The 9,066-nt window shown below is 40.1% G+C and overlaps 1 pseudogene; it reads right to left on the bottom strand.

Annotated features, from left to right (window-relative positions):
- Positions 1–3,965: 3,965 nt before the first annotated feature.
- Positions 3,966–4,399, bottom strand: LOC147584726 (lipopolysaccharide-induced tumor necrosis factor-alpha factor homolog pseudogene; annotated as a pseudogene).
- Positions 4,400–9,066: the final 4,667 nt, after the last annotated feature.

Genomic DNA, 9,066 nt, shown 5'->3' with positions numbered 1-9,066 from the left:
CCCCTGTATCTTTATTCATTCTATTTGAAAAAATTGCTCACTTAAGTCAGCTGTTACTGAAATTGAAGAGGCCTGAAACAACATCTCCTGTATCTACCATACTTTCAGTGGAATATCAAAACTACTTAATGTAGATTTGGAAATGTTTAGTTGAAATCTCAAAGACATTTGAAGTACTCAGTTACTTATAAAAAATGATTAATTGAAATGGGTATGTAGGATACTTAGGTCAGGTAAAGCAAGAAATAAGAAATAATATTTCGAATATATGAATGTAATTCAAACAACAAAGAGAAATAATATAAACAGAATCCTAAAGTACATATCATGAGAAGTGTTGCAGTATATTAGATGATAAAATCCTTAACGAGGGCAGAAGACTCTTCAAGTTGTTACAACGACCAACCATACTGCACATAGATGTGAAACACTAAGATTTCAGAGAATAAAAGACGCCACAATAATTCACTCTGCCATATTCTCATCAGACCTGTATATGTTTTTGTAAAAATAGTACCTGCTAGTTTTGGAAAATACACATACATTTAAGGGCATAAAATCGTGCTGCTTCTATGACCACCCAGATATCTATATTAGTAACATTTATGTGTATGTCCTCTCAATCTTTTTCTTCACTTATAACTCATCTTCCTGTATTTATGTTCAGTTATGCTCATATTTTGTTGTATTTTGTAGTAACTGACAAAACCCACAGTGATAATTTCCGAAATTTAATGTATTAAATAAAATACATGGTTTCTTCCCTAAACAGCTAGAATGGAATCTCTATGAGGACAAGGACTCCATTGGTCTTACTCATGGCTGCCTACCCATGCCTAGCCCCTAAGTAAATACATTTTGTTAAGATAATATTTGAATAAATAGTCTAATGCAAGCACACACATATACATAGCACAAAATCAAGTTTAGTTTATAATTAGTCATTTTAATAATAAAAATACAAATTCTAATATTATACATAAGTTTGCAGCTTTGATTGGACCTTCATGGCACTCACTACAATTGGAACTAATTAACTGTGTGTACATAACTTAATGTTTTTATCCTCAGACTATAAACTTCAAAGGCCGGGATCATGACTGCGGATATTACCTGCAGTGCCTCGCACAATGATTGGCTCCTAGTGTGGGTTTAATACATCCCTGTTGAATCAATAACTGGTTTATTCATGTAGCCTCATGGTTCTCAAAACTTCTTTTTATTTGCTGAATGCTTCATTCAAATTAAATCTGTCATCAAAATGCAGTGTGTAAAGCAAGTTAAAGTAGTGCTGTTCAGCTTTGAGTGGGCTTGGAGGCCTTGACTCCAGCTTCCTGACCCTTCTCCTTGTCCCCTACTGTGGTTCTTGAGGCACCATGGAGAGCCACTAGGGTTCCTTAGAAAATCCTTTGATAAGCCACTGAACCCATCCAACCACTTGGATTCCTTTTTGTAACATTCATCTAATGGAGACTTAGTACCTCCATCACCGGGGAACTCACACTGTTTTGAGGTTGCCTGTTTTCCTTGTCGGACTGCCTCTAGGTTAAGATTTTTTTATTATATTAAGATGAAGTCTTCTCTATAGTCCTTAGAACTACCCTCTGAGACTGACAACAAGTCTAAATGTTCTTGTACATGTGTCTTTCAAATTTCTGAGGGTCACTATTACAGTCTGGTGGGGTTTTTTTGTTTGTTTGTTTTTTTGCCCTCCTCTCCTTTTTTTTTCTTCCTTATTTTTTCTCATACTACTTATATTTCGATTATATTGATGATATAACAGAACAGTATACTAAAATAAAAGTATATTAATGTTATTGTTATAAAGTATCATGTAATAAAAGTGTTGCAACTTGCCTTTTTGAGGTATTTAAAATGTAGCAATAAGTATAAATAATAATATAAAACCATCCATATTCTTACTACTCAAGGAACAGTAACTAATAGATTGTCATAATTGCTCCTATTCTTTTTTTAAAGAAATAAACTTAACCAATGAAGAAAAAAATCCTCTTTGGCAACTACCCTCATACCCCACCAGTATTCTGAGTTTGTCGTGCGTCCTTAAATCGGTTTTCATTCTTCTACATACATGTGTATGCATCTACACATCCAGACATAAATAAATCTGTTCTGTCCAGTATGTAGCCACTGATTTAAATTTATTAAAATAAACTGTAAAAAATCAGTTTCACCATTGGCACTAGCCATATTCTTTTTTTTTTTATAAATAATTCACCAAATGAACAAAAAGACTATTTTTTAAAAAGCAGATTAACACCAAAGTACTATGTAGTATCCATATCCATTGCAAAGATATTTACTGGAACTTTCAAAACATCAAATGAATAAGCCGAATCAATGGTTACAACGATAATTGTCAGCCAATATACCAATTTTTGTTCAAGGTCTAGGTTGATTCTACATAATGTTATTCACGTGCATTCCCTGTGCCTATTTAGTATCAAAATGGGGACTTTTGAAAGTCAAGCCCAGCTTATCTTGATTTTGAAGATGAAATACAAGCTAATCGAGAACTCTGGATTGCTGATTGAGTCATAGAAATCATGTCTTCTGATGTATTTCTGAAAAATAAAATCAGAAACAAGATTCTTTTGAAACAGTCAGGTCCCCAAGCTTTCCAGCACCATGGTACCAGGATGTGCTCAAATTGTGCTTTCCTTTGTCTTTCTAAACTCACCACTGGGAACCCAAAAGGGAGTCTCACTTTAAGAGTTCCATTATAGAGATTTAAAAAGAAAAAAATTTTTTAAATGTTTATTTCTGAGAGAGAGAGAGAGAGAGAGTGCGAGCAGGGGAGGGGCAGAGAGAGAGGGAGACACAGAATCAGAAGCAGGCTCCGGGCTCTGAACTGTCAGCACGGAGCCAGCCATGGGGCTTGAACCCACGAACTGTGAGATCATGACATGAGCCGAAGTTGGATGCTTAACCGACTGAGCCACTCAGGCGCCCCCCATTATAGGGACTTTTAAGAACCACACAGAACCCACACAGAGGCAGTGGATAAGATTATCCATTACTTTTTCTGTTAAGAACAACAACAAAAAGAGAGCGCACTGGCAAATGGGAAAATGATAGCAGTCATATGGTCAAGAAAAATGGTTCTATAAATGTCTCCTTTCAAATTATGTTCAAAGGTGTTTAAGACCAAAAGGGGGTTATAAAATGGTTAATACAAACAATTCCTCTATAAGAAAAAGGCTCTTCATGTAAAGTAGCTGAGGATCTGGTAAAAAGAGCTGAGGGAAGGCAGATCCATGACAAGATCCAGCCCTACACTTGTATCCAGCATGCATTTATGACCTCATGCGTGTGTGTCTTGTGGGTGTGGATAGCTCCTCCTTGTACTTAAAAAGGAATGAAGAAATTAAAGTGAATTTGTGTGCTAATGAAAGCACACAGTTACAGACTCTGAGAGCCACGCCCTTAGTTTATAAGGCAAGATTTCTATCATCAGAAGTGGGAACAGATGAACATGATGGCAGGCACTAAAAGCTGGGCTTGCCGTATTCGGGCCAGAACAGTCTCAAAATTAAGGCAACCTGTGGCCTCTCAGTTTGAGACGGCCCCCAGGAAGGCCCACGGAGGCAAGAAAAGAAGCTGGCCAATGGCCAATTACCAGAAGATATTCAGACGGGGCAATGGTCACAGTTAGATGGGGTGACTTGGGGTCACGGTAGGTGGGAAACCCTTGAACCAACACTCAAGGTGACTGTTTTTGCATGTCCTGTGCACGACTCCAAGCAGCAATCTCTGGGCTTTTAGAGGTGTGTTAATTTTGCGATATTTTTGCCCCAAAAGAAGACATGAAGGTGAAGCCCCTAGAGCGATGAGGCCCCCAAGATGAAACCCCCATCCCCGGGGCTGGACTGGGTAAGAGTTGGAGAGCACTTCCTGCAGCACGTGGCTCCCTTCAGGTCTGGCAGCCTGCTACGTAAATGCTTTTAGTAGGTGCCTAGAAGAGCTTTGCAGTTGGGACAGTCGTGGTCCACAAGTGCATCCGGACAAAAAGGGATGAAGCAGCAAGCAACCAGCTATGCACCCCAGCAGGCACAGGCTCCCCAAAACGGCCAGGTGAGGGCGCCGGCATGATAGGACAGATGAGTCTTTATCATCTTGTTGCAGGAAGGACAACACATCTGGACTGGACGGTTGAAAAAGGAGTCCGGCTACTGCACTTAGTCTGCCCAGCAGTTGCACTGGGGACAGGCAGTGGCTGGGTGTAGTAGCAGGAGAATTTATGCCCTTCCAATTCGGACTCTTCACCAGCCCCATGGTCGGCCCTGGCAGCGGGGCAGGAGGCATGGGGAAGTAACTGTTGCCGGCTGGCACCGAGAAAGACCCGGAGGGCTGCCTGGTAAGATTCTGGAACAGGCATTTTACTGCCACTGGCGCTGCCTGTCCTCACTAGCCTTATTCCAAGTGCACATGTAGCCACATGTGGCAAATGGCTCCTATTCCCATATTGGACAGTGGAGATATAGAATATTTCCATCATTGTGGAGACCTCTGTTGGTATATATATTTTAGTATGTGCTTTTAAAATTTCACATGATGTAATACTGTTTATGTTTATAAAGCTGCTAAACTATTTTGTTTTGTTTTTTAACCTGGCTCTATGTTGTTGAGATCTGCCCAAATTTACATAGAGGTCTAGGGTATTCCTTTAAACTGGCATAGAGCATTTTATTTTATGAGCATACCACCTTTTTTTTTTTTTAACCCATTTATCCTCAATTGAACATTGGCGTTGTTTCCATTCTTCTTTAAAAAAAAAATTTTTTTTAATGTTTATTTATTTTTGAGATAGAGGGAGACAGAGCATGAACGGGGGGAGGGTCAGAGAGAGAGGGAGACACAGAATCTGAAACAGGCTCCAGGCTCTGAGCTGTCAGCACAGAGCCGGACGCAGGGCTCGAACTCACAGACCGTGAGATCATGACTTGAGCCAAAGGCGGACGCCCAACCGACTGAGCCACCCAGGCGCCCCTGTTTTCATTCTTCTATTTGAAAGCAATGTGTCAGCGAATATCTTTCTCTGGAATAAGTATGTAAAAGTGAAAATGTGCAACCATAAGGTATGCACATTTTTCAATTTTGTTAGATATTGCCAAATCACTCTCCAAAGTGGTTGTATCAACTTTACTTTTATGAGGAGTGTATTAGGAATCATTTCCCTGTATCCTTGTCAACATTTGATATTCTTTACTAGTTTTGTTACTGGGTCAGATGAAAAGTGGAATTTTATTGATAGCCCATTGCTTTAATCACTATGTTGCACACCTGAAACTAATATTGTGGTTATTGATATGGTTAAACTTTTCACATATTTATTGATTGGATTTTATTTTTGCATATTGCCTATTCATACACTTTGCACATTTTTCTAATGGGATTTTTACCTGTTTCTTTTATTGTTATTTTTTTAAATCTTTTTTAAACCTTTTTCTTAATGACTTGCAGTACTTATACTCTTACTCTACATACATATCTGACTAATATATCTTAGTACATAGTGATCTACTTCATTTTTTGGTAATGTCTACATGGTCCCTATTATAACTTATTTAAATATTCCCTCATTGTTGGACATTTTAGTTACCTTCAGGGTTTCGTTATTACAAATAATACTGGTACCTTATTGGCTCCCATAAGCATTAATCGTGCTCATTGAATATTTATGGTTCTCTACCTTCTGGCACCTGGTGATTGACTTTCTGTGTTGTCGTATGTCCAGTCCTGGCAGGGCATTAATTTCCAGTGTGAGATTCTCCAGAGTCTTTTTTACCCTCTACTGCTTTGATCAGCAATGTTACTGGTTAATGCTGTGTCAAGATTCTGGAGTGAGGGGGCACCTGGTTGACTCAGCCAGTTGAGGTACTGACTTTGGCTCAAGTCAAGATCTCATGGTTCTGTGGGTTTGAGCTCCGCACCGGGCTCTCTGCTGTCAGGGTGGAGCCTGCTTCAGATCTTCTTCCCCGCTTCTTCCTACATCTCCCTCAGTCACGCTCTATCTCTCAAAATGAAACGTTTTTTTAAAAAAAGGAGTGTGGATGATCATGATGATCAGAGGCCTTCCTCCCCACCCTCCAAACACCCAGTTTGGACAGAAAGTTTTTTTTCTTGTCTTTCTTTATAAAAATAAACACTTTGAATTAAAAGCCACTAACATTCTGTGGTTGTCTGTTGTCATGGCATGACCCCATTTGTCCTGATGGCCACACCCTATTGCTTGTATTTACTAGTTAAGAAACTTTAAAACAAATGGGGTTCATCTGCATGGTTTAGAATCACAGAATTCTAGAAGTTAATTTCTAGAGGTCAACTATTTTACTCTTCCTCTTAAAAATTCATCTCCTAAATCATATCTCCTAGAATAATGGCTAATGGGGTAACAGCAAATTCCCTTTTCTTTAGTTTGTGGAATCCCAGTCCTTTTGTTTGTCTATTCATCAGTTCATGGACATTTTGGATTGTTTCCAAACATCATTGGCTATAATGAATGATGCTAATATGAACATCAAGTACAAGTTTTTGTGTGGACATTAGTTTTTATTTCTCTTGGATATATATACCTAGGAATAGAAATGCAGACTCATATGGAAACTCTATGTTTAACTTTTTGAAAAATTGACAGTTTTCCAAAATAGTTGCACAATTTCACATTCCTACCAACCATGTATGAAGATTCCAATTTCTTCATGTTCTCATCAACACTTGTTTTCATCCATCTTTTCAAGTATAGCCATCCTAGTGGGTGTGAAGCATCTCAATTGTATTTTTTCCCCCCTAAAGTTTATTTTTGAGAGAGAGAGAGAGAGAGAGAGAGAGAGAGAGAGCAGGGGAGGGGCAGAGAGAGAGGGAGAGAGACAATCCCAAGCAGGCTCTGTGATGTCAGCACAGAGCCCTACTAGGGGCTTGAACTCACGAGCAGTGAGATCATGACCCCTGCTGAAATCAAGAGTGGGACCCCTGCTGAAATCAAGATTTCAAAAAAAAATGTTTATTTATTTATTTAGAGAGATAAAGAGTGAGAGAGAGCACAGGGGAGGAGCAGAGAGGGGAGAGGGAGAATCCCAAGCAGGCTCCCCACTGTCAGAGCAGAGACTGTTATACAGGGTTTAAACTTCATGAACCGTGAGATCATGACCAGAGCCAAAATCAAGAGTTGGACACTTAATCGACTGAACCACCCAGATACCCCCAGGATGATGATTTTAAAGAAAAGTGGAATCCCCCCCCCCAATTGTTATAGACTTTTGCTGTAATATTCATATGAAACCGAGCCAGGCAGTTGCTGTTTGTTATTTTTAGTGCCACTCTGAAAGCATGCATTTTACTTATTTTTTTTAATTCAATAAATTATTGTCATTGTTTTTGATGCTAATATTGTACCAAATTTTTCCAGTGGTTATCCTAAACTCATTCTTTAAAATATGTGTTAAAGTAAGGGAATACAGTGTTTCGTGGAGCATATTATTAAAGTTATTGTAAGTGCTTTGCAATGGTAAATTCACTATACCATGAAAACAAATGTATAAAGGACTCACAGTTAAGTAATTCTGATACTAGGACAGCATATCATTTTCATAGTTAACAAGTTAAACTAATTGCACAATGTAAATAATCGGTAAGAGTGGATTCTATTTAACAACCAATAAAAAATATTAGCAATTTGAGCCATCTATTTACCTTCAGAATGGTAAATCTTTTCCTGACTCCTGTATATGATGACTGGTGCCAATAAACTGAAATATACTTGCAGCCAAGTGTATGGCCTAAACACCGTATGCTACTGTAAATTGCAGAGAATAGGATGAAATTATTTCTGATTCTAAATACTTGGAAATATGTTTCATTAAAATTAGTTTCTAAGCAATGTGCTTGAAAACATATTTCGATAGCATTATTGTTAAGAAAGGCATCGAGATTTTAAAACTATGAGTTGGGAAGCCCAGAGTATGTATCCCAGTTAGGAGAAAAATTTGTATTGAGTTTTAGCTCCGCCCACAGCAATTATTTCCTTCCTTCTGTAACTGTCAATTTCCTCCCCAGTCCCAGGAGCTTCTCTGTCCAGTTCCGCAGTCTGTCTTTGTGATGATGGTTTCAAATGAGGCAGCCGCGATGATACGGCTTAAGTTCTCGGTTTCTCCCCGAGACTTGACAGTTGGGGCTGGAACCACACAGAAGCGTCTTTATCTCGAGTACTCACAGAGGTGGAAAACCAGAGAGGGCGGAGCAAACTTTTAGGGAGCGTCTCCCCAGCCCGCGGTCTCTTCCACCTGCTCCTCCCCGATTGGCTGTCGTAAGTCTCAGCCGTCCAATCACGGTGGCGCGCCCAGCGCGCCGTTCCGCGACGCCGACGCGCATGCTTACTCGGGGACCCGCCCCTGTGCTTCATCGCTCCTGAAAGCCGGAGAAGGACACCAGCGAAGCTGTGGGAGCCAGGCCTGGCTGTCTTCGTGCTAACGTCACAGGGCTGCGCTGGGACTTTGGACGGGTCCAGTGGCAGAGCGACATTGAAAACAAACACACAACTGCCCGATTTACTCATGTCCCTTAAGTGGAGGTTTTCCTGGGTTGACCGTTTTCATTGTGGTACAATCTCTGCAAACTGATTTGCCTGTGGGGACTCGAAAAAATGCGACTTCATTCTTTTCTTTGCGTCGGGGCAGATGGAAAAGCGGGGTTAATGGACCGAGTATTTAAAAAAAAAAAGTAAACTTTTCTCTTGTGCAGGGTGACCGGGGTTACCGTTCCTTTGAGTTTTACTACCCCGAAACGAAACACTTCCTCGCAACCGACCCATCCCTCAACCCTAGCATATCCTGGTTTCTGTGAAGTGACCGCCTCTAGGCGCTAGAAATGCGGACGTTACTTTCTGCTCTAGAAAAAACGTCCCCATTAGTTTCCAAGGTGTACAACTCAGAAAAGTGACCCAAAACAAAAAATAATCAGCTTTCGGTGGAGAGGCAAAGTCTCGTGGTCCTTCTTCACAAATTGGCCAGCGACCTCCCGGCCCTAGACGGTCCTTAGCGGGGGGTG

The sequence above is a fragment of the Puma concolor genome, chromosome A1, assembly GCF_028749965.1.
Source record: "Puma concolor isolate L17-30 chromosome A1, mPumCon1.1.hap2, whole genome shotgun sequence".
Lineage (NCBI taxonomy): Eukaryota > Metazoa > Chordata > Mammalia > Carnivora > Felidae > Puma > Puma concolor.
Note: the sequence above shows the minus strand (reverse complement) of the source record. Positions and strands in the feature narration are given on the sequence as shown.